This window comes from Coffea arabica, chromosome 11e, assembly GCF_036785885.1.
Source record: "Coffea arabica cultivar ET-39 chromosome 11e, Coffea Arabica ET-39 HiFi, whole genome shotgun sequence".
In the NCBI taxonomy this organism is placed as follows: Eukaryota; Viridiplantae; Streptophyta; class Magnoliopsida; order Gentianales; family Rubiaceae; genus Coffea; species Coffea arabica.
In genome coordinates, this window is record NC_092331.1 from 39,840,721 (window position 1) to 39,868,207 (window position 27,487).

The window sequence follows — 27,487 nt, forward strand, 5'->3', positions numbered from 1 at the left end:
AATATATTATATTATTTTTCACTTTTGTATTGTTTTAATTTATTTTATATTTTGCTTGGGATAAAACACTTTTACGGTGTTTAATTTATTTTAGATTTGATTTGGAATCATTTATTTAAATTTTTATTACTTGATTATGTAATTAGTTTTGTGAGAAATTGATTTTATTAGAAATTACAGTGATAAATTAATAAATTAAAATTAAGTTTCGGGTCATTTCGGGTCGACCCGCCGCCCCGTAAACCTGAAATTTTCGGGTTCGGGTCAGCATACCTGACCCGTCACGGGTTGGCGGGTCGGGGTTCGGGTCAACAGATTTTCTGGCGGGTCTGTTGACCCGAACCCGACCCGCCAACCTGATTTGGACCCGAATTGCCACCCCTAACTGCAAGCGTGAAGGATTGATTTCATGATAATTTAGAGTTGCGGGATGAGGGAAAAAAACAGGGTGCAAATCAATAACAAAAAAAAATATAAAGTAAATAAATAAAAGGATAAGAGGAAAATGCTTGAATTGACGCTTAAAATGAATTTCGGTCTAGAAAAGCCACACTGCTTCGCAGGACGGGGTAGTTTAAAAGAATAAAGCGAAAGGAACATGGCGGGTGCGATCATACCAGCATTAATGCACCGGATCCCATCAGAACTCCGAAGTTAAGCGTGCTTGGGCGAGAGTAGTACTAGGATGGGTGACCCCCTGGGAAGTCCTCGTGTTGCACCCCTTTCTTTTTTGTTTCGAAATCCAAATTTCCTATTCGTTCTTTATCCTGTAGTAATTTAGCTCCGTCGGAACGATTGCTTAATATTTTGCTTCTTGTCGAAGCGTGAAGGAGGATCTGAAGGCGCGAGACAAATCAGGAACGGTACGGCTCGATCAAAGCCCGGATCGTCGCTCAAATTTGTCGGCGCAAATGTATCACCGCAACTAGGGGTGGCAATTTTCGACACGACCTGAAAACACGACACGAACCTAACACGAAATTAATGGGTTTGGGTTGAGGTTTCGGGAATTGGGGTTGGACCCGATGAACCCGAAAAGAAAACCGGTCGATTTCGGGTCAACCCGTGGTGACCTGATATGACCCGATATGACCTGTTTACGAATTAAAAATAATTTAATAAACATAAAAATAATTTTATCTAACTAAACTAAGTTATTCTTTTTTTCAAAGGCATTAATTACTTAATCCTAAACGAATTTATTTAATTTGTGTGAAGTTGAAATTATTATACTTGGACAAATAATATATTATATTATTTTTCACTTTTGTATTGTTTTAATTTATTTTATATTTTGCTTGGGATAAAACACTTTTACGGTGTTTAATTTATTTTAGATTTGATTTGGAATCATTTATTTAAATTTTTATTACTTGATTATGTAATTAGTTTTGTGAGAAATTGATTTTATTAGAAATTACAGTGATAAATTAATAAATTAAAATTAAGTTTCGGGTCATTTCGGGTCGACCCGCCGCCCCGTAAACCTGAAATTTTCGGGTTCGGGTCAGCATACCTGACCCGTCACGGGTTGGCGGGTCGGGGTTCGGGTCAACAGATTTTCTGGCGGGTCTGTTGACCCGAACCCGACCCGCCAACCTGATTTGGACCCGAATTGCCACCCCTAACTGCAAGCGTGAAGGATTGATTTCATGATAATTTAGAGTTGCGGGATGAGGGAAAAAAACAGGGTGCAAATCAATAACAAAAAAAAATATAAAGTAAATAAATAAAAGGATAAGAGGAAAATGCTTGAATTGACGCTTAAAATGAATTTCGGTCTAGAAAAGCCACACTGCTTCGCAGGACGGGGTAGTTTAAAAGAATAAAGCGAAAGGAACATGGCGGGTGCGATCATACCAGCACTAATGCACCGGATCCCATCAGAACTCCGAAGTTAAGCGTGCTTGGGCGAGAGTAGTACTAGGATGGGTGACCCCCTGGGAAGTCCTCGTGTTGCACCCCTCTCTTTTTTGTTTCGAAATCCAAATTTCCTATTCGTTCTTTATCCTGTAGTAATTTAGCTCCGTCGGAACGATTGCTTAATATTTTGCTTCTTGTCGAAGCGTGAAGGAGGATCTGAAGGCGCGAGACAAATCAGGAACGGTACGGCTCGATCAAAGCCCGGATCGTCGCTCAAATTTGTCGGCGCAAATGTATCACCGCAACTAGGGGTGGCAATTTTCGACACGACCTGAAAACACGACACGAACCTAACACGAAATTAATGGGTTTGGGTTGAGGTTTCGGGAATTCGGGTTGGACCCGATGAACCCGAAAAGAAAACCGGTCGATTTCGGGTCAACCCGTGGTGACCTGATATGACCCGATATGACCCGTTTACGAATTAAAAATAATTTAATAAACATAAAAATAATTTTATCTAACTAAACTAAGTTATTCTTTTTTTCAAAGGCATTAATTACTTAATCCTAAACGAATTTATTTAATTTGTGTGAAGTTGAAATTATTATACTTGGACAAATAATATATTATATTATTTTTCACTTTTGTATTGTTTTAATTTATTTTATATTTTGCTTGGGATAAAACACTTTTACGGTGTTTAATTTATTTTAGATTTGATTTGGAATCATTTATTTAAATTTTTATTACTTGATTATGTAATTAGTTTTGTGAGAAATTGATTTTATTAGAAATTACAGTGATAAATTAATAAATTAAAATTAAGTTTCGGGTCATTTCGGGTCGACCCGCCGCCCCGTAAACCTGAAATTTTCGGGTTCGGGTCAGCATACCTGACCCGTCACGGGTTGGCGGGTCGGGGTTCGGGTCAACAGATTTTCTGGCGGGTCTGTTGACCCGAACCCGACCCGCCAACCTGATTTGGACCCGAATTGCCACCCCTAACTGCAAGCGTGAAGGATTGATTTCATGATAATTTAGAGTTGCGGGATGAGGGAAAAAAACAGGGTGCAAATCAATAACAAAAAAAAATATAAAGTAAATAAATAAAAGGATAAGAGGAAAATGCTTGAATTGACGCTTAAAATGAATTTCGGTCTAGAAAAGCCACACTGCTTCGCAGGACGGGGTAGTTTAAAAGAATAAAGCGAAAGGAACATGGCGGGTGCGATCATACCAGCACTAATGCACCGGATCCCATCAGAACTCCGAAGTTAAGCGTGCTTGGGCGAGAGTAGTACTAGGATGGGTGACCCCCTGGGAAGTCCTCGTGTTGCACCCCTCTCTTTTTTGTTTCGAAATCCAAATTTCCTATTCGTTCTTTATCCTGTAGTAATTTAGCTCCGTCGGAACGATTGCTTAATATTTTGCTTCTTGTCGAAGCGTGAAGGAGGATCTGAAGGCGCGAGACAAATCAGGAACGGTACGGCTCGATCAAAGCCCGGATCGTCGCTCAAATTTGTCGGCGCAAATGTATCACCGCAACTAGGGGTGGCAATTTTCGACACGACCTGAAAACACGACACGAACCTAACACGAAATTAATGGGTTTGGGTTGAGGTTTCGGGAATTCGGGTTGGACCCGATGAACCCGAAAAGAAAACCGGTCGATTTCGGGTCAACCCGTGGTGACCTGATATGACCCGATATGACCCGTTTACGAATTAAAAATAATTTAATAAACATAAAAATAATTTTATCTAACTAAACTAAGTTATTCTTTTTTTCAAAGGCATTAATTACTTAATCCTAAACGAATTTATTTAATTTGTGTGAAGTTGAAATTATTATACTTGGACAAATAATATATTATATTATTTTTCACTTTTGTATTGTTTTAATTTATTTTATATTTTGCTTGGGATAAAACACTTTTACGGTGTTTAATTTATTTTAGATTTGATTTGGAATCATTTATTTAAATTTTTATTACTTGATTATGTAATTAGTTTTGTGAGAAATTGATTTTATTAGAAATTACAGTGATAAATTAATAAATTAAAATTAAGTTTCGGGTCATTTCGGGTCGACCCGCCGCCCCGTAAACCTGAAATTTTCGGGTTCGGGTCAGCATACCTGACCCGTCACGGGTTGGCGGGTCGGGGTTCGGGTCAACAGATTTTCTGGCGGGTCTGTTGACCCGAACCCGACCCGCCAACCTGATTTGGACCCGAATTGCCACCCCTAACTGCAAGCGTGAAGGATTGATTTCATGATAATTTAGAGTTGCGGGATGAGGGAAAAAAACAGGGTGCAAATCAATAACAAAAAAAAATATAAAGTAAATAAATAAAAGGATAAGAGGAAAATGCTTGAATTGACGCTTAAAATGAATTTCGGTCTAGAAAAGCCACACTGCTTCGCAGGACGGGGTAGTTTAAAAGAATAAAGCGAAAGGAACATGGCGGGTGCGATCATACCAGCACTAATGCACCGGATCCCATCAGAACTCCGAAGTTAAGCGTGCTTGGGCGAGAGTAGTACTAGGATGGGTGACCCCCTGGGAAGTCCTCGTGTTGCACCCCTCTCTTTTTTGTTTCGAAATCCAAATTTCCTATTCGTTCTTTATCCTGTAGTAATTTAGCTCCGTCGGAACGATTGCTTAATATTTTGCTTCTTGTCGAAGCGTGAAGGAGGATCTGAAGGCGCGAGACAAATCAGGAACGGTACGGCTCGATCAAAGCCCGGATCGTCGCTCAAATTTGTCGGCGCAAATGTATCACCGCAACTAGGGGTGGCAATTTTCGACACGACCTGAAAACACGACACGAACCTAACACGAAATTAATGGGTTTGGGTTGAGGTTTCGGGAATTCGGGTCAGAATCGGGTTGGACCCGATGAACCCGAAAAGAAAACCGGTCGATTCCGGGTCAACCAGTGGTGACCTGATATGACCCGTTTACGAATTAAAAATAATTTAATAAACATAAAAATAATTTTATCTAACTAAACTAAGTTATTCTTTTTTTCAAAGGCATTAATTACTTAATCCTAAACGAATTTATTTAATTTGTGTGAAGTTGAAATTATTATACTTGGACAAATAATATATTATATTATTTTTCACTTTTGTATTGTTTTAATTTATTTTATATTTTGCTTGGGATAAAACACTTTTACGGTGTTTAATTTATTTTAGATTTGATTTGGAATCATTTATTTAAATTTTTATTACTTGATTATGTAATTAGTTTTGTGAGAAATTGATTTTATTAGAAATTACAGTGATAAATTAATAAATTAAAATTAAGTTTCGGGTCATTTCGGGTCGACCCGCCGCCCCGTAAACCTGAAATTTTCGGTTTCGGGTCAGCATACCTGACCCGTCACGGGTTGGCGGGTCGGGGTTCGGGTCAACAGATTTTCTGGCGGGTCTGTTGACCCGAACCCGACCCGCCAACCTGATTTGGACCCGAATTGCCACCCCTAACTGCAAGCGTGAAGGATTGATTTCATGATAATTTAGAGTTGCGGGATGAGGGAAAAAAACAGGGTGCAAATCAATAACAAAAAAAAATATAAAGTAAATAAATAAAAGGATAAGAGGAAAATGCTTGAATTGACGCTTAAAATGAATTTCGGTCTAGAAAAGCCACACTGCTTCGCAGGACGGGGTAGTTTAAAAGAATAAAGCGAAAGGAACATGGCGGGTGCGATCATACCAGCACTAATGCACCGGATCCCATCAGAACTCCGAAGTTAAGCGTGCTTGGGCGAGAGTAGTACTAGGATGGGTGACCCCCTGGGAAGTCCTCGTGTTGCACCCCTCTCTTTTTTGTTTCGAAATCCAAATTTCCTATTCGTTCTTTATCCTGTAGTAATTTAGCTCCGTCGGAACGATTGCTTAATATTTTGCTTCTTGTCGAAGCGTGAAGGAGGATCTGAAGGCGCGAGACAAATCAGGAACGGTACGGCTCGATCAAAGCCCGGATCGTCGCTCAAATTTGTCGGCGCAAATGTATCACCGCAACTAGGGGTGGCAATTTTCGACACGACCTGAAAACACGACACGAACCTAACACGAAATTAATGGGTTTGGGTTGAGGTTTCGGGAATTCGGGTCAGAATCGGGTTGGACCCGATGAACCCGAAAAAAAAACCGGTCGATTTCGGGTCAACCCGTGGTGACCTGATATGACCCGTTTACGAATTAAAAATAATTTAATAAACATAAAAATAATTTTATCTAACTAAACTAAGTTATTCTTTTTTTCAAAGGCATTAATTACTTAATCCTAAACGAATTTATTTAATTTGTGTGAAGTTGAAATTATTATACTTGGACAAATAATATATTATATTATTTTTCACTTTTGTATAGTTTTAATTTATTTTATATTTTGCTTGGGATAAAACACTTTTACGGTGTTTAATTTATTTTAGATTTGATTTGGAATCATTTATTTAAATTTTTATTACTTGATTATGTAATTAGTTTTGTGAGAAATTGATTTTATCAGAAATTACAGTGATAAATTAATAAATTAAAATTAAGTTTCGGGTCATTTCGGGTCGACCCGCCGCCCCGTAAACCTGAAATTTTCGGGTTCGGGTCAGCATACCTGACCCGTCACGGGTTGGCGGGTCGGGGTTCGGGTCAACAGATTTTCTGGCGGGTCTGTTGACCCGAACCCGACCCGCCAACCTGATTTGGACCCGAATTGCCACCCCTAACTGCAAGCGTGAAGGATTGATTTCATGATAATTTAGAGTTGCGGGATGAGGGAAAAAAACAGGGTGCAAATCAATAACAAAAAAAAATATAAAGTAAATAAATAAAAGGATAAGAGGAAAATGCTTGAATTGACGCTTAAAATGAATTTCGGTCTAGAAAAGCCACACTGCTTCGCAGGACGGGGTAGTTTAAAAGAATAAAGCGAAAGGAACATGGCCGGTGCGATCATACCAGCACTAATGCACCGGATCCCATCAGAACTCCGAAGTTAAGCGTGCTTGGGCGAGAGTAGTACTAGGATGGGTGACCCCCTGGGAAGTCCTCGTGTTGCACCCCTCTCTTTTTTGTTTCGAAATCCAAATTTCCTATTCGTTCTTTATCCTGTAGTAATTTAGCTCCGTCGGAACGATTGCTTAATATTTTGCTTCTTGTCGAAGCGTGAAGGAGGATCTGAAGGCGCGAGACAAATCAGGAACGGTACGGCTCGATCAAAGCCCGGATCGTCGCTCAAATTTGTCGGCGCAAATGTATCACCGCAACTAGGGGTGGCAATTTTCGACACGACCTGAAAACACGACACGAACCTAACACGAAATTAATGGGTTTGGGTTGAGGTTTCGGGAATTCGGGTCAGAATCGGGTTGGACCCGATGAACCCGAAAAGAAAACCGGTCGATTCCGGGTCAACCAGTGGTGACCTGATATGACCCGTTTACGAATTAAAAATAATTTAATAAACATAAAAATAATTTTATCTAACTAAACTAAGTTATTCTTTTTTTCAAAGGCATTAATTACTTAATCCTAAACGAATTTATTTAATTTGTGTGAAGTTGAAATTATTATACTTGGACAAATAATATATTATATTATTTTTCACTTTTGTATTGTTTTAATTTATTTTATATTTTGCTTGGGATAAAACACTTTTACGGTGTTTAATTTATTTTAGATTTGATTTGGAATCATTTATTTAAATTTTTATTACTTGATTATGTAATTAGTTTTGTGAGAAATTGATTTTATTAGAAATTACAGTGATAAATTAATAAATTAAAATTAAGTTTCGGGTCATTTCGGGTCGACCCGCCGCCCCGTAAACCTGAAATTTTCGGTTTCGGGTCAGCATACCTGACCCGTCACGGGTTGGCGGGTCGGGGTTCGGGTCAACAGATTTTCTGGCGGGTCTGTTGACCCGAACCCGACCCGCCAACCTGATTTGGACCCGAATTGCCACCCCTAACTGCAAGCGTGAAGGATTGATTTCATGATAATTTAGAGTTGCGGGATGAGGGAAAAAAACAGGGTGCAAATCAATAACAAAAAAAAATATAAAGTAAATAAATAAAAGCATAAGAGGAAAATGCTTGAATTGACGCTTAAAATGAATTTCGGTCTAGAAAAGCCACACTGCTTCGCAGGACGGGGTAGTTTAAAAGAATAAAGCGAAAGGAACATGGCGGGTGCGATCATACCAGCACTAATGCACCGGATCCCATCAGAACTCCGAAGTTAAGCGTGCTTGGGCGAGAGTAGTACTAGGATGGGTGACCCCCTGGGAAGTCCTCGTGTTGCACCTCTCTCTTTTTTGTTTCGAAATCCAAATTTCCTATTCGTTCTTTATCCTGTAGTAATTTAGCTCCGTCGGAACGATTGCTTAATATTTTGCTTCTTGTCGAAGCGTGAAGGAGGATCTGAAGGCGCGAGACAAATCAGGAACGGTACGGCTCGATCAAAGCCCGGATCGTCGCTCAAATTTGTCGGCGCAAATGTATCACCGCAACTAGGGGTGGCAATTTTCGACACGACCTGAAAACACGACACGAACCTAACACGAAATTAATGGGTTTGGGTTGAGGTTTCGGGAATTCGGGTCAGAATCGGGTTGGACCCGATGAACCCGAAAAGAAAACCGGTCGATTTCGGGTCAACCCGTGGTGACCTGATATGACCCGTTTACGAATTAAAAATAATTTAATAAACATAAAAATAATTTTATCTAACTAAACTAAGTTATTCTTTTTTTCAAAGGCATTAATTACTTAATCCTAAACGAATTTATTTAATTTGTGTGAAGTTGAAATTATTATACTTGGACAAATAATATATTATATTATTTTTCACTTTTGTATAGTTTTAATTTATTTTATATTTTGCTTGGGATAAAACACTTTTACGGTGTTTAATTTATTTTAGATTTGATTTGGAATCATTTATTTAAATTTTTATTACTTGATTATGTAATTAGTTTTGTGAGAAATTGATTTTATCAGAAATTACAGTGATAAATTAATAAATTAAAATTAAGTTTCGGGTCATTTCGGGTCGACCCGCCGCCCCGTAAACCTGAAATTTTCGGGTTCGGGTCAGCATACCTGACCCGTCACGGGTTGGCGGGTCGGGGTTCGGGTCAACAGATTTTCTGGCGGGTCTGTTGACCCGAACCCGACCCGCCAACCTGATTTGGACCCGAATTGCCACCCCTAACTGCAAGCGTGAAGGATTGATTTCATGATAATTTAGAGTTGCGGGATGAGGGAAAAAAACAGGGTGCAAATCAATAACAAAAAAAAATATAAAGTAAATAAATAAAAGGATAAGAGGAAAATGCTTGAATTGACGCTTAAAATGAATTTCGGTCTATAAAAGCCACACTGCTTCGCAGGACGGGGTAGTTTAAAAGAATAAAGCGAAAGGAACATGGCGGGTGCGATCATACCAGCACTAATGCACCGGATCCCATCAGAACTCCGAAGTTAAGCGTGCTTGGGCGAGAGTAGTACTAGGATGGGTGACCCCCTGGGAAGTCCTCGTGTTGCACCCCTCTCTTTTTTGTTTCGAAATCCAAATTTCCTATTCGTTCTTTATCCTGTAGTAATTTAGCTCCGTCGGAACGATTGCTTAATATTTTGCTTCTTGTCGAAGCGTGAAGGAGGATCTGAAGGCGCGAGACAAATCAGGAACGGTACGGCTCGATCAAAGCCCGGATCGTCGCTCAAATTTGTCGGCGCAAATGTATCACCGCAACTAGGGGTGGCAATTTTCGACACGACCTGAAAACACGACACGAACCTAACACGAAATTAATGGGTTTGGGTTGAGGTTTCGGGAATTCGGGTCAGAATCGGGTTGGACCCGATGAACCCGAAAAGAAAACCGGTCGATTCCGGGTCAACCAGTGGTGACCTGATATGACCCGTTTACGAATTAAAAATAATTTAATAAACATAAAAATAATTTTATCTAACTAAACTAAGTTATTCTTTTTTTCAAAGGCATTAATTACTTAATCCTAAACGAATTTATTTAATTTGTGTGAAGTTGAAATTATTATACTTGGACAAATAATATATTATATTATTTTTCACTTTTGTATTGTTTTAATTTATTTTATATTTTGCTTGGGATAAAACACTTTTACGGTGTTTAATTTATTTTAGATTTGATTTGGAATCATTTATTTAAATTTTTATTACTTGATTATGTAATTAGTTTTGTGAGAAATTGATTTTATTAGAAATTACAGTGATAAATTAATAAATTAAAATTAAGTTTCGGGTCATTTCGGGTCGACCCGCCGCCCCGTAAACCTGAAATTTTCGGTTTCGGGTCAGCATACCTGACCCGTCACGGGTTGGCGGGTCGGGGTTCGGGTCAACAGATTTTCTGGCGGGTCTGTTGACCCGAACCCGACCCGCCAACCTGATTTGGACCCGAATTGCCACCCCTAACTGCAAGCGTGAAGGATTGATTTCATGATAATTTAGAGTTGCGGGATGAGGGAAAAAAACAGGGTGCAAATCAATAACAAAAAAAAATATAAAGTAAATAAATAAAAGGATAAGAGGAAAATGCTTGAATTGACGCTTAAAATGAATTTCGGTCTAGAAAAGCCACACTGCTTCGCAGGACGGGGTAGTTTAAAAGAATAAAGCGAAAGGAACATGGCGGGTGCGATCATACCAGCACTAATGCACCGGATCCCATCAGAACTCCGAAGTTAAGCGTGCTTGGGCGAGAGTAGTACTAGGATGGGTGACCCCCTGGGAAGTCCTCGTGTTGCACCCCTCTCTTTTTTGTTTCGAAATCCAAATTTCCTATTCGTTCTTTATCCTGTAGTAATTTAGCTCCGTCGGAACGATTGCTTAATATTTTGCTTCTTGTCGAAGCGTGAAGGAGGATCTGAAGGCGCGAGACAAATCAGGAACGGTACGGCTCGATCAAAGCCCGGATCGTCGCTCAAATTTGTCGGCGCAAATGTATCACCGCAACTAGGGGTGGCAATTTTCGACACGACCTGAAAACACGACACGAACCTAACACGAAATTAATGGGTTTGGGTTGAGGTTTCGGGAATTCGGGTCAGAATCGGGTTGGACCCGATGAACCCGAAAAGAAAACCGGTCGATTTCGGGTCAACCCGTGGTGACTTGATATGACCCGTTTACGAATTAAAAATAATTTAATAAACATAAAAATAATTTTATCTAACTAAACTAAGTTATTCTTTTTTTCAAAGGCATTAATTACTTAATCCTAAACGAATTTATTTAATTTGTGTGAAGTTGAAATTATTATACTTGGACAAATAATATATTATATTATTTTTCACTTTTGTATAGTTTTAATTTATTTTATATTTTGCTTGGGATAAAACACTTTTACGGTGTTTAATTTATTTTAGATTTGATTTGGAATCATTTATTTAAATTTTTATTACTTGATTATGTAATTAGTTTTGTGAGAAATTGATTTTATCAGAAATTACAGTGATAAATTAATAAATTAAAATTAAGTTTCGGGTCATTTCGGGTCGACCCGCCGCCCCGTAAACCTGAAATTTTCGGGTTCGGGTCAGCATACCTGACCCGTCACGGGTTGGCGGGTCGGGGTTCGGGTCAACAGATTTTCTGGCGGGTCTGTTGACCCGAACCCGACCCGCCAACCTGATTTGGACCCGAATTGCCACCCCTAACTGCAAGCGTGAAGGATTGATTTCATGATAATTTAGAGTTGCGGGATGAGGGAAAAAAACAGGGTGCAAATCAATAACAAAAAAAAATATAAAGTAAATAAATAAAAGGATAAGAGGAAAATGCTTGAATTGACGCTTAAAATGAATTTCGGTCTAGAAAAGCCACACTGCTTCGCAGGACGGGGTAGTTTAAAAGAATAAAGCGAAAGGAACATGGCGGGTGCGATCATACCAGCACTAATGCACCGGATCCCATCAGAACTCCGAAGTTAAGCGTGCTTGGGCGAGAGTAGTACTAGGATGGGTGACCCCCTGGGAAGTCCTCGTGTTGCACCCCTCTCTTTTTTGTTTCGAAATCCAAATTTCCTATTCGTTCTTTATCCTGTAGTAATTTAGCTCCGTCGGAACGATTGCTTAATATTTTGCTTCTTGTCGAAGCGTGAAGGAGGATCTGAAGGCGCGAGACAAATCAGGAACGGTACGGCTCGATCAAAGACCGGATCGTCGCTCAAATTTGTCGGCGCAAATGTATCACCGCAACTAGGGGTGGCAATTTTCGACACGACCTGAAAACACGACACGAACCTAACACGAAATTAATGGGTTTGGGTTGAGGTTTCGGGAATTCGGGTCAGAATCGGGTTGGACCCGATGAACCCGAAAAGAAAACCGGTCGATTTCGGGTCAACCCGTGGTGACCTGATATGACCCGTTTACGAATTAAAAATAATTTAATAAACATAAAAATAATTTTATCTAACTAAACTAAGTTATTCTTTTTTTCAAAGGCATTAATTACTTAATCCTAAACGAATTTATTTAATTTGTGTGAAGTTGAAATTATTATACTTGGACAAATAATATATTATATTATTTTTCACTTTTGTATTGTTTTAATTTATTTTATATTTTGCTTGGGATAAAACACTTTTACGGTGTTTAATTTATTTTAGATTTGATTTGGAATCATTTATTTAAATTTTTATTACTTGATTATGTAATTAGTTTTGTGAGAAATTGATTTTATCAGAAATTACAGTGATAAATTAATAAATTAAAATTAAGTTTCGGGTCATTTCGGGTCGACCCGCCGCCCCGTAAACCTGAAATTTTCGGGTTCGGGTCAGCATACCTGACCCGTCACGGGTTGGCGGGTCGGGGTTCGGGTCAACAGATTTTCTGGCGGGTCTGTTGACCCGAACCCGACCCGCCAACCTGATTTGGACCCGAATTGCCACCCCTAACTGCAAGCGTGAAGGATTGATTTCATGATAATTTAGAGTTGCGGGATGAGGGAAAAAAACAGGGTGCAAATCAATAACAAAAAAAAATATAAAGTAAATAAATAAAAGGATAAGAGGAAAATGCTTGAATTGACGCTTAAAATGAATTTCGGTCTAGAAAAGCCACACTGCTTCGCAGGACGGGGTAGTTTAAAAGAATAAAGCGAAAGGAACATGGCGGGTGCGATCATACCAGCACTAATGCACCGGATCCCATCAGAACTCCGAAGTTAAGCGTGCTTGGGCGAGAGTAGTACTAGGATGGGTGACCCCCTGGGAAGTCCTCGTGTTGCACCCCTCTCTTTTTTGTTTCGAAATCCAAATTTCCTATTCGTTCTTTATCCTGTAGTAATTTAGCTCCGTCGGAACGATTGCTTAATATTTTGCTTCTTGTCGAAGCGTGAAGGAGGATCTGAAGGCGCGAGACAAATCAGGAACGGTACGGCTCGATCAAAGCCCGGATCGTCGCTCAAATTTGTCGGCGCAAATGTATCACCGCAACTAGGGGTGGCAATTTTCGACACGACCTGAAAACACGACACGAACCTAACACGAAATTAATGGGTTTGGGTTGAGGTTTCGGGAATTCGGGTCAGAATCGGGTTGGACCCGATGAACCCGAAAAGAAAACCGGTCGATTTCGGGTCAACCCGTGGTGACCTGATATGACCCGATATGACCCGTTTACGAATTAAAAATAATTTAATAAACATAAAAATAATTTTATCTAACTAAACTAAGTTATTCTTTTTTTCAAAGGCATTAATTACTTAATCCTAAACGAATTTATTTAATTTGTGTGAAGTTGAAATTATTATACTTGGACAAATAATATATTATATTATTTTTCACTTTTGTATTGTTTTAATTTATTTTATATTTTGCTTGGGATAAAACACTTTTACGGTGTTTAATTTATTTTAGATTTGATTTGGAATCATTTATTTAAATTTTTATTACTTGATTATGTAATTAGTTTTGTGAGAAATTGATTTTATTAGAAATTACAGTGATAAATTAATAAATTAAAATTAAGTTTCGGGTCATTTCGGGTCGACCCGCCGCCCCGTAAACCTGAAATTTTCGGGTTCGGGTCAGCATACCTGACCCGTCACGGGTTGGCGGGTCGGGGTTCGGGTCAACAGATTTTCTGGCGGGTCTGTTGACCCGAACCCGACCCGCCAACCTGATTTGGACCCGAATTGCCACCCCTAACTGCAAGCGTGAAGGATTGATTTCATGATAATTTAGAGTTGCGGGATGAGGGAAAAAAACAGGGTGCAAATCAATAACAAAAAAAAATATAAAGTAAATAAATAAAAGGATAAGAGGAAAATGCTTGAATTGACGCTTAAAATGAATTTCGGTCTAGAAAAGCCACACTGCTTCGCAGGACGGGGTAGTTTAAAAGAATAAAGCGAAAGGAACATGGCGGGTGCGATCATACCAGCACTAATGCACCGGATCCCATCAGAACTCCGAAGTTAAGCGTGCTTGGGCGAGAGTAGTACTAGGATGGGTGACCCCCTGGGAAGTCCTCGTGTTGCACCCCTCTCTTTTTTGTTTCGAAATCCAAATTTCCTATTCGTTCTTTATCCTGTAGTAATTTAGCTCCGTCGGAACGATTGCTTAATATTTTGCTTCTTGTCGAAGCGTGAAGGAGGATCTGAAGGCGCGAGACAAATCAGGAACGGTACGGCTCGATCAAAGCCCGGATCGTCGCTCAAATTTGTCGGCGCAAATGTATCACCGCAACTAGGGGTGGCAATTTTCGACACGACCTGAAAACACGACACGAACCTAACACGAAATTAATGGGTTTGGGTTGAGGTTTCGGGAATTCGGGTCAGAATCGGGTTGGACCCGATGAACCCGAAAAGAAAACCGGTCGATTTCGGGTCAACCCGTGGTGACTTGATATGACCCGTTTACGAATTAAAAATAATTTAATAAACATAAAAATAATTTTATCTAACTAAACTAAGTTATTCTTTTTTTCAAAGGCATTAATTACTTAATCCTAAACGAATTTATTTAATTTGTGTGAAGTTGAAATTATTATACTTGGACAAATAATATATTATATTATTTTTCACTTTTGTATAGTTTTAATTTATTTTATATTTTGCTTGGGATAAAACACTTTTACGGTGTTTAATTTATTTTAGATTTGATTTGGAATCATTTATTTAAATTTTTATTACTTGATTATGTAATTAGTTTTGTGAGAAATTGATTTTATCAGAAATTACAGTGATAAATTAATAAATTAAAATTAAGTTTCGGGTCATTTCGGGTCGACCCGCCGCCCCGTAAACCTGAAATTTTCGGGTTCGGGTCAGCATACCTGACCCGTCACGGGTTGGCGGGTCGGGGTTCGGGTCAACAGATTTTCTGGCGGGTCTGTTGACCCGAACCCGACCCGCCAACCTGATTTGGACCCGAATTGCCACCCCTAACTGCAAGCGTGAAGGATTGATTTCATGATAATTTAGAGTTGCGGGATGAGGGAAAAAAACAGGGTGCAAATCAATAACAAAAAAAAATATAAAGTAAATAAATAAAAGGATAAGAGGAAAATGCTTGAATTGACGCTTAAAATGAATTTCGGTCTAGAAAAGCCACACTGCTTCGCAGGACGGGGTAGTTTAAAAGAATAAAGCGAAAGGAACATGGCGGGTGCGATCATACCAGCACTAATGCACCGGATCCCATCAGAACTCCGAAGTTAAGCGTGCTTGGGCGAGAGTAGTACTAGGATGGGTGACCCCCTGGGAAGTCCTCGTGTTGCACCCCTCTCTTTTTTGTTTCGAAATCCAAATTTCCTATTCGTTCTTTATCCTGTAGTAATTTAGCTCCGTCGGAACGATTGCTTAATATTTTGCTTCTTGTCGAAGCGTGAAGGAGGATCTGAAGGCGCGAGACAAATCAGGAACGGTACGGCTCGATCAAAGACCGGATCGTCGCTCAAATTTGTCGGCGCAAATGTATCACCGCAACTAGGGGTGGCAATTTTCGACACGACCTGAAAACACGACACGAACCTAACACGAAATTAATGGGTTTGGGTTGAGGTTTCGGGAATTCGGGTCAGAATCGGGTTGGACCCGATGAACCCGAAAAGAAAACCGGTCGATTTCGGGTCAACCCGTGGTGACCTGATATGACCCGTTTACGAATTAAAAATAATTTAATAAACATAAAAATAATTTTATCTAACTAAACTAAGTTATTCTTTTTTTCAAAGGCATTAATTACTTAATCCTAAACGAATTTATTTAATTTGTGTGAAGTTGAAATTATTATACTTGGACAAATAATATATTATATTATTTTTCACTTTTGTATTGTTTTAATTTATTTTATATTTTGCTTGGGATAAAACACTTTTACGGTGTTTAATTTATTTTAGATTTGATTTGGAATCATTTATTTAAATTTTTATTACTTGATTATGTAATTAGTTTTGTGAGAAATTGATTTTATCAGAAATTACAGTGATAAATTAATAAATTAAAATTAAGTTTCGGGTCATTTCGGGTCGACCCGCCGCCCCGTAAACCTGAAATTTTCGGGTTCGGGTCAGCATACCTGACCCGTCACGGGTTGGCGGGTCGGGGTTCGGGTCAACAGATTTTCTGGCGGGTCTGTTGACCCGAACCCGACCCGCCAACCTGATTTGGACCCGAATTGCCACCCCTAACTGCAAGCGTGAAGGATTGATTTCATGATAATTTAGAGTTGCGGGATGAGGGAAAAAAACAGGGTGCAAATCAATAACAAAAAAAAATATAAAGTAAATAAATAAAAGGATAAGAGGAAAATGCTTGAATTGACGCTTAAAATGAATTTCGGTCTAGAAAAGCCACACTGCTTCGCAGGACGGGGTAGTTTAAAAGAATAAAGCGAAAGGAACATGGCGGGTGCGATCATACCAGCACTAATGCACCGGATCCCATCAGAACTCCGAAGTTAAGCGTGCTTGGGCGAGAGTAGTACTAGGATGGGTGACCCCCTGGGAAGTCCTCGTGTTGCACCCCTCTCTTTTTTGTTTCGAAATCCAAATTTCCTATTCGTTCTTTATCCTGTAGTAATTTAGCTCCGTCGGAACGATTGCTTAATATTTTGCTTCTTGTCGAAGCGTGAAGGAGGATCTGAAGGCGCGAGACAAATCAGGAACGGTACGGCTCGATCAAAGCCCGGATCGTCGCTCAAATTTGTCGGCGCAAATGTATCACCGCAACTAGGGGTGGCAATTTTCGACACGACCTGAAAACACGACACGAACCTAACACGAAATTAATGGGTTTGGGTTGAGGTTTCGGGAATTCGGGTCAGAATCGGGTTGGACCCGATGAACCCGAAAAGAAAACCGGTCGATTTCGGGTCAACCCGTGGTGACCTGATATGACCCGATATGACCCGTTTACGAATTAAAAATAATTTAATAAACATAAAAATAATTTTATCTAACTAAACTAAGTTATTCTTTTTTTCAAAGGCATTAATTACTTAATCCTAAACGAATTTATTTAATTTGTGTGAAGTTGAAATTATTATACTTGGACAAATAATATATTATATTATTTTTCACTTTTGTATAGTTTTAATTTATTTTATATTTTGCTTGGGATAAAACACTTTTACGGTGTTTAATTTATTTTAGATTTGATTTGGAATCATTTATTTAAATTTTTATTACTTGATTATGTAATTAGTTTTGTGAGAAATTGATTTTATCAGAAATTACAGTGATAAATTAATAAATTAAAATTAAGTTTCGGGTCATTTCGGGTCGACCCGCCGCCCCGTAAACCTGAAATTTTCGGGTTCGGGTCAGCATACCTGACCCGTCACGGGTTGGCGGGTCGGGGTTCGGGTCAACAGATTTTCTGGCGGGTCTGTTGACCCGAACCCGACCCGCCAACCTGATTTGGACCCGAATTGCCACCCCTAACTGCAAGCGTGAAGGATTGATTTCATGATAATTTAGAGTTGCGGGATGAGGGAAAAAAACAGGGTGCAAATCAATAACAAAAAAAAATATAAAGTAAATAAATAAAAGGATAAGAGGAAAATGCTTGAATTGACGCTTAAAATGAATTTCGGTCTAGAAAAGCCACACTGCTTCGCAGGACGGGGTAGTTTAAAAGAATAAAGCGAAAGGAACATGGCGGGTGCGATCATACCAGCACTAATGCACCGGATCCCATCAGAACTCCGAAGTTAAGCGTGCTTGGGCGAGAGTAGTACTAGGATGGGTGACCCCCTGGGAAGTCCTCGTGTTGCACCCCTCTCTTTTTTGTTTCGAAATCCAAATTTCCTATTCGTTCTTTATCCTGTAGTAATTTAGCTCCGTCGGAACGATTGCTTAATATTTTGCTTCTTGTCGAAGCGTGAAGGAGGATCTGAAGGCGCGAGACAAATCAGGAACGGTACGGCTCGATCAAAGCCCGGATCGTCGCTCAAATTTGTCGGCGCAAATGTATCACCGCAACTAGGGGTGGCAATTTTCGACACGACCTGAAAACACGACACGAACCTAACACGAAATTAATGGGTTTGGGTTGAGGTTTCGGGAATTCGGGTCAGAATCGGGTTGGACCCGATGAACCCGAAAAGAAAACCGGTCGATTCCGGGTCAACCAGTGGTGACCTGATATGACCCGTTTACGAATTAAAAATAATTTAATAAACATAAAAATAATTTTATCTAACTAAACTAAGTTATTCTTTTTTTCAAAGGCATTAATTACTTAATCCTAAACGAATTTATTTAATTTGTGTGAAGTTGAAATTATTATACTTGGACAAATAATATATTATATTATTTTTCACTTTTGTATAGTTTTAATTTATTTTATATTTTGCTTGGGATAAAACACTTTTACGGTGTTTAATTTATTTTAGATTTGATTTGGAATCATTTATTTAAATTTTTATTACTTGATTATGTAATTAGTTTTGTGAGAAATTGATTTTATCAGAAATTACAGTGATAAATTAATAAATTAAAATTAAGTTTCGGGTCATTTCGGGTCGACCCGCCGCCCCGTAAACCTGAAATTTTCGGGTTCGGGTCAGCATACCTGACCCGTCACGGGTTGGCGGGTCGGGGTTCGGGTCAACAGATTTTCTGGCGGGTCTGTTGACCCGAACCCGACCCGCCAACCTGATTTGGACCCGAATTGCCACCCCTAACTGCAAGCGTGAAGGATTGATTTCATGATAATTTAGAGTTGCGGGATGAGGGAAAAAAACAGGGTGCAAATCAATAACAAAAAAAAATATAAAGTAAATAAATAAAAGGATAAGAGGAAAATGCTTGAATTGACGCTTAAAATGAATTTCGGTCTAGAAAAGCCACACTGCTTCGCAGGACGGGGTAGTTTAAAAGAATAAAGCGAAAGGAACATGGCGGGTGCGATCATACCAGCACTAATGCACCGGATCCCATCAGAACTCCGAAGTTAAGCGTGCTTGGGCGAGAGTAGTACTAGGATGGGTGACCCCCTGGGAAGTCCTCGTGTTGCACCCCTCTCTTTTTTGTTTCGAAATCCAAATTTCCTATTCGTTCTTTATCCTGTAGTAATTTAGCTCCGTCGGAACGATTGCTTAATATTTTGCTTCTTGTCGAAGCGTGAAGGAGGATCTGAAGGCGCGAGACAAATCAGGAACGGTACGGCTCGATCAAAGCCCGGATCGTCGCTCAAATTTGTCGGCGCAAATGTATCACCGCAACTAGGGGTGGCAATTTTCGACACGACCTGAAAACACGACACGAACCTAACACGAAATTAATGGGTTTGGGTTGAGGTTTCGGGAATTCGGGTCAGAATCGGGTTGGACCCGATGAACCCGAAAAGAAAACCGGTCGATTCCGGGTCAACCAGTGGTGACCTGATATGACCCGTTTACGAATTAAAAATAATTTAATAAACATAAAAATAATTTTATCTAACTAAACTAAGTTATTCTTTTTTTCAAAGGCATTAATTACTTAATCCTAAACGAATTTATTTAATTTGTGTGAAGTTGAAATTATTATACTTGGACAAATAATATATTATATTATTTTTCACTTTTGTATTGTTTTAATTTATTTTATATTTTGCTTGGGATAAAACACTTTTACGGTGTTTAATTTATTTTAGATTTGATTTGGAATCATTTATTTAAATTTTTATTACTTGATTATGTAATTAGTTTTGTGAGAAATTGATTTTATTAGAAATTACAGTGATAAATTAATAAATTAAAATTAAGTTTCGGGTCATTTCGGGTCGACCCGCCGCCCCGTAAACCTGAAATTTTCGGGTTCGGGTCAGCATACCTGACCCGTCACGGGTTGGCGGGTCGGGGTTCGGGTCAACAGATTTTCTGGCGGGTCTGTTGACCCGAACCCGACCCGCCAACCTGATTTGGACCCGAATTGCCACCCCTAACTGCAAGCGTGAAGGATTGATTTCATGATAATTTAGAGTTGCGGGATGAGGGAAAAAAACAGGGTGCAAATCAATAACAAAAAAAAATATAAAGTAAATAAATAAAAGGATAAGAGGAAAATGCTTGAATTGACGCTTAAAATGAATTTCGGTCTAGAAAAGCCACACTGCTTCGCAGGACGGGGTAGTTTAAAAGAATAAAGCGAAAGGAACATGGCGGGTGCGATCATACCAGCACTAATGCACCGGATCCCATCAGAACTCCGAAGTTAAGCGTGCTTGGGCGAGAGTAGTACTAGGATGGGTGACCCCCTGGGAAGTCCTCGTGTTGCACCCCTCTCTTTTTTGTTTCGAAATCCAAATTTCCTATTCGTTCTTTATCCTGTAGTAATTTAGCTCCGTCGGAACGATTGCTTAATATTTTGCTTCTTGTCGAAGCGTGAAGGAGGATCTGAAGGCGCGAGACAAATCAGGAACGGTACGGCTCGATCAAAGCCCGGATCGTCGCTCAAATTTGTCGGCGCAAATGTATCACCGCAACTAGGGGTGGCAATTTTCGACACGACCTGAAAACACGACACGAACCTAACACGAAATTAATGGGTTTGGGTTGAGGTTTCGGGAATTCGGGTCAGAATCGGGTTGGACCCGATGAACCCGAAAAGAAAACCGGTCGATTTCGGGTCAACCCGTGGTGACTTGATATGACCCGTTTACGAATTAAAAATAATTTAATAAACATAAAAATAATTTTATCTAACTAAACTAAGTTATTCTTTTTTTCAAAGGCATTAATTACTTAATCCTAAACGAATTTATTTAATTTGTGTGAAGTTGAAATTATTATACTTGGACAAATAATATATTATATTATTTTTCACTTTTGTATAGTTTTAATTTATTTTATATTTTGCTTGGGATAAAACACTTTTACGGTGTTTAATTTATTTTAGATTTGATTTGGAATCATTTATTTAAATTTTTATTACTTGATTATGTAATTAGTTTTGTGAGAAATTGATTTTATCAGAAATTACAGTGATAAATTAATAAATTAAAATTAAGTTTCGGGTCATTTCGGGTCGACCCGCCGCCCCGTAAACCTGAAATTTTCGGGTTCGGGTCAGCATACCTGACCCGTCACGGGTTGGCGGGTCGGGGTTCGGGTCAACAGATTTTCTGGCGGGTCTGTTGACCCGAACCCGACCCGCCAACCTGATTTGGACCCGAATTGCCACCCCTAACTGCAAGCGTGAAGGATTGATTTCATGATAATTTAGAGTTGCGGGATGAGGGAAAAAAACAGGGTGCAAATCAATAACAAAAAAAAATATAAAGTAAATAAATAAAAGGATAAGAGGAAAATGCTTGAATTGACGCTTAAAATGAATTTCGGTCTAGAAAAGCCACACTGCTTCGCAGGACGGGGTAGTTTAAAAGAATAAAGCGAAAGGAACATGGCGGGTGCGATCATACCAGCACTAATGCACCGGATCCCATCAGAACTCCGAAGTTAAGCGTGCTTGGGCGAGAGTAGTACTAGGATGGGTGACCCCCTGGGAAGTCCTCGTGTTGCACCCCTCTCTTTTTTGTTTCGAAATCCAAATTTCCTATTCGTTCTTTATCCTGTAGTAATTTAGCTCCGTCGGAACGATTGCTTAATATTTTGCTTCTTGTCGAAGCGTGAAGGAGGATCTGAAGGCGCGAGACAAATCAGGAACGGTACGGCTCGATCAAAGACCGGATCGTCGCTCAAATTTGTCGGCGCAAATGTATCACCGCAACTAGGGGTGGCAATTTTCGACACGACCTGAAAACACGACACGAACCTAACACGAAATTAATGGGTTTGGGTTGAGGTTTCGGGAATTCGGGTCAGAATCGGGTTGGACCCGATGAACCCGAAAAGAAAACCGGTCGATTTCGGGTCAACCCGTGGTGACCTGATATGACCCGTTTACGAATTAAAAATAATTTAATAAACATAAAAATAATTTTATCTAACTAAACTAAGTTATTCTTTTTTTCAAAGGCATTAATTACTTAATCCTAAACGAATTTATTTAATTTGTGTGAAGTTGAAATTATTATACTTGGACAAATAATATATTATATTATTTTTCACTTTTGTATTGTTTTAATTTATTTTATATTTTGCTTGGGATAAAACACTTTTACGGTGTTTAATTTATTTTAGATTTGATTTGGAATCATTTATTTAAATTTTTATTACTTGATTATGTAATTAGTTTTGTGAGAAATTGATTTTATCAGAAATTACAGTGATAAATTAATAAATTAAAATTAAGTTTCGGGTCATTTCGGGTCGACCCGCCGCCCCGTAAACCTGAAATTTTCGGGTTCGGGTCAGCATACCTGACCCGTCACGGGTTGGCGGGTCGGGGTTCGGGTCAACAGATTTTCTGGCGGGTCTGTTGACCCGAACCCGACCCGCCAACCTGATTTGGACCCGAATTGCCACCCCTAACTGCAAGCGTGAAGGATTGATTTCATGATAATTTAGAGTTGCGGGATGAGGGAAAAAAACAGGGTGCAAATCAATAACAAAAAAAAATATAAAGTAAATAAATAAAAGGATAAGAGGAAAATGCTTGAATTGACGCTTAAAATGAATTTCGGTCTAGAAAAGCCACACTGCTTCGCAGGACGGGGTAGTTTAAAAGAATAAAGCGAAAGGAACATGGCGGGTGCGATCATACCAGCACTAATGCACCGGATCCCATCAGAACTCCGAAGTTAAGCGTGCTTGGGCGAGAGTAGTACTAGGATGGGTGACCCCCTGGGAAGTCCTCGTGTTGCACCCCTCTCTTTTTTGTTTCGAAATCCAAATTTCCTATTCGTTCTTTATCCTGTAGTAATTTAGCTCCGTCGGAACGATTGCTTAATATTTTGCTTCTTGTCGAAGCGTGAAGGAGGATCTGAAGGCGCGAGACAAATCAGGAACGGTACGGCTCGATCAAAGCCCGGATCGTCGCTCAAATTTGTCGGCGCAAATGTATCACCGCAACTAGGGGTGGCAATTTTCGACACGACCTGAAAACACGACACGAACCTAACACGAAATTAATGGGTTTGGGTTGAGGTTTCGGGAATTCGGGTCAGAATCGGGTTGGACCCGATGAACCCGAAAAGAAAACCGGTCGATTTCGGGTCAACCCGTGGTGACCTGATATGACCCGATATGACCCGTTTACGAATTAAAAATAATTTAATAAACATAAAAATAATTTTATCTAACTAAACTAAGTTATTCTTTTTTTCAAAGGCATTAATTACTTAATCCTAAACGAATTTATTTAATTTGTGTGAAGTTGAAATTATTATACTTGGACAAATAATATATTATATTATTTTTCACTTTTGTATTGTTTTAATTTATTTTATATTTTGCTTGGGATAAAACACTTTTACGGTGTTTAATTTATTTTAGATTTGATTTGGAATCATTTATTTAAATTTTTATTACTTGATTATGTAATTAGTTTTGTGAGAAATTGATTTTATTAGAAATTACAGTGATAAATTAATAAATTAAAATTAAGTTTCGGGTCATTTCGGGTCGACCCGCCGCCCCGTAAACCTGAAATTTTCGGGTTCGGGTCAGCATACCTGACCCGTCACGGGTTGGCGGGTCGGGGTTCGGGTCAACAGATTTTCTGGCGGGTCTGTTGACCCGAACCCGACCCGCCAACCTGATTTGGACCCGAATTGCCACCCCTAACTGCAAGCGTGAAGGATTGATTTCATGATAATTTAGAGTTGCGGGATGAGGGAAAAAAACAGGGTGCAAATCAATAACAAAAAAAAATATAAAGTAAATAAATAAAAGGATAAGAGGAAAATGCTTGAATTGACGCTTAAAATGAATTTCGGTCTAGAAAAGCCACACTGCTTCGCAGGACGGGGTAGTTTAAAAGAATAAAGCGAAAGGAACATGGCGGGTGCGATCATACCAGCATTAATGCACCGGATCCCATCAGAACTCCGAAGTTAAGCGTGCTTGGGCGAGAGTAGTACTAGGATGGGTGACCCCCTGGGAAGTCCTCGTGTTGCACCCCTTTCTTTTTTGTTTCGAAATCCAAATTTCCTATTCGTTCTTTATCCTGTAGTAATTTAGCTCCGTCGGAACGATTGCTTAATATTTTGCTTCTTGTCGAAGCGTGAAGGAGGATCTGAAGGCGCGAGACAAATCAGGAACGGTACGGCTCGATCAAAGCCCGGATCGTCGCTCAAATTTGTCGGCGCAAATGTATCACCGCAACTAGGGGTGGCAATTTTCGACACGACCTGAAAACACGACACGAACCTAACACGAAATTAATGGGTTTGGGTTGAGGTTTCGGGAATTGGGGTTGGACCCGATGAACCCGAAAAGAAAACCGGTCGATTTCGGGTCAACCCGTGGTGACCTGATATGACCCGATATGACCTGTTTACGAATTAAAAATAATTTAATAAACATAAAAATAATTTTATCTAACTAAACTAAGTTATTCTTTTTTTCAAAGGCATTAATTACTTAATCCTAAACGAATTTATTTAATTTGTGTGAAGTTGAAATTATTATACTTGGACAAATAATATATTATATTATTTTTCACTTTTGTATTGTTTTAATTTATTTTATATTTTGCTTGGGATAAAACACTTTTACGGTGTTTAATTTATTTTAGATTTGATTTGGAATCATTTATTTAAATTTTTATTACTTGATTATGTAATTAGTTTTGTGAGAAATTGATTTTATTAGAAATTACAGTGATAAATTAATAAATTAAAATTAAGTTTCGGGTCATTTCGGGTCGACCCGCCGCCCCGTAAACCTGAAATTTTCGGGTTCGGGTCAGCATACCTGACCCGTCACGGGTTGGCGGGTCGGGGTTCGGGTCAACAGATTTTCTGGCGGGTCTGTTGACCCGAACCCGACCCGCCAACCTGATTTGGACCCGAATTGCCACCCCTAACTGCAAGCGTGAAGGATTGATTTCATGATAATTTAGAGTTGCGGGATGAGGGAAAAAAACAGGGTGCAAATCAATAACAAAAAAAAATATAAAGTAAATAAATAAAAGGATAAGAGGAAAATGCTTGAATTGACGCTTAAAATGAATTTCGGTCTAGAAAAGCCACACTGCTTCGCAGGACGGGGTAGTTTAAAAGAATAAAGCGAAAGGAACATGGCGGGTGCGATCATACCAGCACTAATGCACCGGATCCCATCAGAACTCCGAAGTTAAGCGTGCTTGGGCGAGAGTAGTACTAGGATGGGTGACCCCCTGGGAAGTCCTCGTGTTGCACCCCTCTCTTTTTTGTTTCGAAATCCAAATTTCCTATTCGTTCTTTATCCTGTAGTAATTTAGCTCCGTCGGAACGATTGCTTAATATTTTGCTTCTTGTCGAAGCGTGAAGGAGGATCTGAAGGCGCGAGACAAATCAGGAACGGTACGGCTCGATCAAAGCCCGGATCGTCGCTCAAATTTGTCGGCGCAAATGTATCACCGCAACTAGGGGTGGCAATTTTCGACACGACCTGAAAACACGACACGAACCTAACACGAAATTAATGGGTTTGGGTTGAGGTTTCGGGAATTCGGGTCAGAATCGGGTTGGACCCGATGAACCCGAAAAGAAAACCGGTCGATTTCGGGTCAACCCGTGGTGACCTGATATGACCCGATATGACCCGTTTACGAATTAAAAATAATTTAATAAACATAAAAATAATTTTATCTAACTAAACTAAGTTATTCTTTTTTTCAAAGGCATTAATTACTTAATCCTAAACGAATTTATTTAATTTGTGTGAAGTTGAAATTATTATACTTGGACAAATAATATATTATATTATTTTTCACTTTTGTATAGTTTTAATTTATTTTATATTTTGCTTGGGATAAAACACTTTTACGGTGTTTAATTTATTTTAGATTTGATTTGGAATCATTTATTTAAATTTTTATTACTTGATTATGTAATTAGTTTTGTGAGAAATTGATTTTATCAGAAATTACAGTGATAAATTAATAAATTAAAATTAAGTTTCGGGTCATTTCGGGTCGACCCGCCGCCCCGTAAACCTGAAATTTTCGGGTTCGGGTCAGCATACCTGACCCGTCACGGGTTGGCGGGTCGGGGTTCGGGTCAACAGATTTTCTGGCGGGTCTGTTGACCCGAACCCGACCCGCCAACCTGATTTGGACCCGAATTGCCACCCCTAACTGCAAGCGTGAAGGATTGATTTCATGATAATTTAGAGTTGCGGGATGAGGGAAAAAAACAGGGTGCAAATCAATAACAAAAAAAAATATAAAGTAAATAAATAAAAGGATAAGAGGAAAATGCTTGAATTGACGCTTAAAATGAATTTCGGTCTAGAAAAGCCACACTGCTTCGCAGGACGGGGTAGTTTAAAAGAATAAAGCGAAAGGAACATGGCGGGTGCGATCATACCAGCACTAATGCACCGGATCCCATCAGAACTCCGAAGTTAAGCGTGCTTGGGCGAGAGTAGTACTAGGATGGGTGACCCCCTGGGAAGTCCTCGTGTTGCACCCCTCTCTTTTTTGTTTCGAAATCCAAATTTCCTATTCGTTCTTTATCCTGTAGTAATTTAGCTCCGTCGGAACGATTGCTTAATATTTTGCTTCTTGTCGAAGCGTGAAGGAGGATCTGAAGGCGCGAGACAAATCAGGAACGGTACGGCTCGATCAAAGCCCGGATCGTCGCTCAAATTTGTCGGCGCAAATGTATCACCGCAACTAGGGGTGGCAATTTTCGACACGACCTGAAAACACGACACGAACCTAACACGAAATTAATGGGTTTGGGTTGAGGTTTCGGGAATTCGGGTCAGAATCGGGTTGGACCCGATGAACCCGAAAAGAAAACCGGTCGATTCCGGGTCAACCAGTGGTGACCTGATATGACCCGTTTACGAATTAAAAATAATTTAATAAACATAAAAATAATTTTATCTAACTAAACTAAGTTATTCTTTTTTTCAAAGGCATTAATTACTTAATCCTAAACGAATTTATTTAATTTGTGTGAAGTTGAAATTATTATACTTGGACAAATAATATATTATATTATTTTTCACTTTTGTATAGTTTTAATTTATTTTATATTTTGCTTGGGATAAAACACTTTTACGGTGTTTA

The 27,487-nt window shown here is 39.3% G+C and overlaps 22 non-coding genes across 22 annotated transcripts; all 22 read left to right on the plus strand.

The window, feature by feature from the left end:
* Positions 1–603: 603 nt before the first annotated feature.
* Positions 604–722, plus strand: LOC140030290 (5S ribosomal RNA). Its single transcript, XR_011834204.1, has one exon. It is a non-coding gene; the product is annotated as a 5S ribosomal RNA (ribosomal RNA).
* A 1,124-nt stretch (positions 723–1,846) lies between these two features.
* On the plus strand, positions 1,847–1,965 carry LOC140025935 (5S ribosomal RNA). The gene has a single exon (XR_011829882.1). It is a non-coding gene; the product is annotated as a 5S ribosomal RNA (ribosomal RNA).
* Positions 1,966–3,089: 1,124 nt separating this feature from the next.
* Positions 3,090–3,208, plus strand: LOC140025946 (5S ribosomal RNA). Its single transcript, XR_011829894.1, has one exon. It is a non-coding gene; the product is annotated as a 5S ribosomal RNA (ribosomal RNA).
* Positions 3,209–4,332: 1,124 nt separating this feature from the next.
* On the plus strand, positions 4,333–4,451 carry LOC140025957 (5S ribosomal RNA). The gene has a single exon (XR_011829905.1). It is a non-coding gene; the product is annotated as a 5S ribosomal RNA (ribosomal RNA).
* A 1,125-nt stretch (positions 4,452–5,576) lies between these two features.
* Positions 5,577–5,695, plus strand: LOC140025969 (5S ribosomal RNA). The gene has a single exon (XR_011829917.1). It is a non-coding gene; the product is annotated as a 5S ribosomal RNA (ribosomal RNA).
* A 1,125-nt stretch (positions 5,696–6,820) lies between these two features.
* LOC140030931 (5S ribosomal RNA) lies at positions 6,821–6,939 on the plus strand. The gene has a single exon (XR_011834850.1). It is a non-coding gene; the product is annotated as a 5S ribosomal RNA (ribosomal RNA).
* A 1,125-nt stretch (positions 6,940–8,064) lies between these two features.
* On the plus strand, positions 8,065–8,183 carry LOC140030633 (5S ribosomal RNA). The gene has a single exon (XR_011834548.1). It is a non-coding gene; the product is annotated as a 5S ribosomal RNA (ribosomal RNA).
* Positions 8,184–9,308: 1,125 nt separating this feature from the next.
* LOC140025980 (5S ribosomal RNA) lies at positions 9,309–9,427 on the plus strand. Its single transcript, XR_011829928.1, has one exon. It is a non-coding gene; the product is annotated as a 5S ribosomal RNA (ribosomal RNA).
* A 1,125-nt stretch (positions 9,428–10,552) lies between these two features.
* On the plus strand, positions 10,553–10,671 carry LOC140025991 (5S ribosomal RNA). Its single transcript, XR_011829939.1, has one exon. It is a non-coding gene; the product is annotated as a 5S ribosomal RNA (ribosomal RNA).
* Positions 10,672–11,796: 1,125 nt separating this feature from the next.
* LOC140026002 (5S ribosomal RNA) lies at positions 11,797–11,915 on the plus strand. The gene has a single exon (XR_011829950.1). It is a non-coding gene; the product is annotated as a 5S ribosomal RNA (ribosomal RNA).
* A 1,125-nt stretch (positions 11,916–13,040) lies between these two features.
* LOC140026013 (5S ribosomal RNA) lies at positions 13,041–13,159 on the plus strand. The gene has a single exon (XR_011829961.1). It is a non-coding gene; the product is annotated as a 5S ribosomal RNA (ribosomal RNA).
* Positions 13,160–14,294: 1,135 nt separating this feature from the next.
* Positions 14,295–14,413, plus strand: LOC140026024 (5S ribosomal RNA). The gene has a single exon (XR_011829972.1). It is a non-coding gene; the product is annotated as a 5S ribosomal RNA (ribosomal RNA).
* Positions 14,414–15,538: 1,125 nt separating this feature from the next.
* Positions 15,539–15,657, plus strand: LOC140026035 (5S ribosomal RNA). Its single transcript, XR_011829983.1, has one exon. It is a non-coding gene; the product is annotated as a 5S ribosomal RNA (ribosomal RNA).
* Positions 15,658–16,782: 1,125 nt separating this feature from the next.
* On the plus strand, positions 16,783–16,901 carry LOC140026046 (5S ribosomal RNA). Its single transcript, XR_011829994.1, has one exon. It is a non-coding gene; the product is annotated as a 5S ribosomal RNA (ribosomal RNA).
* A 1,135-nt stretch (positions 16,902–18,036) lies between these two features.
* On the plus strand, positions 18,037–18,155 carry LOC140026057 (5S ribosomal RNA). Its single transcript, XR_011830005.1, has one exon. It is a non-coding gene; the product is annotated as a 5S ribosomal RNA (ribosomal RNA).
* Positions 18,156–19,280: 1,125 nt separating this feature from the next.
* On the plus strand, positions 19,281–19,399 carry LOC140026068 (5S ribosomal RNA). Its single transcript, XR_011830016.1, has one exon. It is a non-coding gene; the product is annotated as a 5S ribosomal RNA (ribosomal RNA).
* Positions 19,400–20,524: 1,125 nt separating this feature from the next.
* On the plus strand, positions 20,525–20,643 carry LOC140026081 (5S ribosomal RNA). The gene has a single exon (XR_011830028.1). It is a non-coding gene; the product is annotated as a 5S ribosomal RNA (ribosomal RNA).
* A 1,125-nt stretch (positions 20,644–21,768) lies between these two features.
* Positions 21,769–21,887, plus strand: LOC140026092 (5S ribosomal RNA). Its single transcript, XR_011830039.1, has one exon. It is a non-coding gene; the product is annotated as a 5S ribosomal RNA (ribosomal RNA).
* A 1,125-nt stretch (positions 21,888–23,012) lies between these two features.
* LOC140026103 (5S ribosomal RNA) lies at positions 23,013–23,131 on the plus strand. The gene has a single exon (XR_011830050.1). It is a non-coding gene; the product is annotated as a 5S ribosomal RNA (ribosomal RNA).
* Positions 23,132–24,266: 1,135 nt separating this feature from the next.
* Positions 24,267–24,385, plus strand: LOC140030291 (5S ribosomal RNA). Its single transcript, XR_011834205.1, has one exon. It is a non-coding gene; the product is annotated as a 5S ribosomal RNA (ribosomal RNA).
* Positions 24,386–25,509: 1,124 nt separating this feature from the next.
* On the plus strand, positions 25,510–25,628 carry LOC140026114 (5S ribosomal RNA). The gene has a single exon (XR_011830061.1). It is a non-coding gene; the product is annotated as a 5S ribosomal RNA (ribosomal RNA).
* Positions 25,629–26,763: 1,135 nt separating this feature from the next.
* On the plus strand, positions 26,764–26,882 carry LOC140026125 (5S ribosomal RNA). Its single transcript, XR_011830072.1, has one exon. It is a non-coding gene; the product is annotated as a 5S ribosomal RNA (ribosomal RNA).
* Positions 26,883–27,487: the final 605 nt, after the last annotated feature.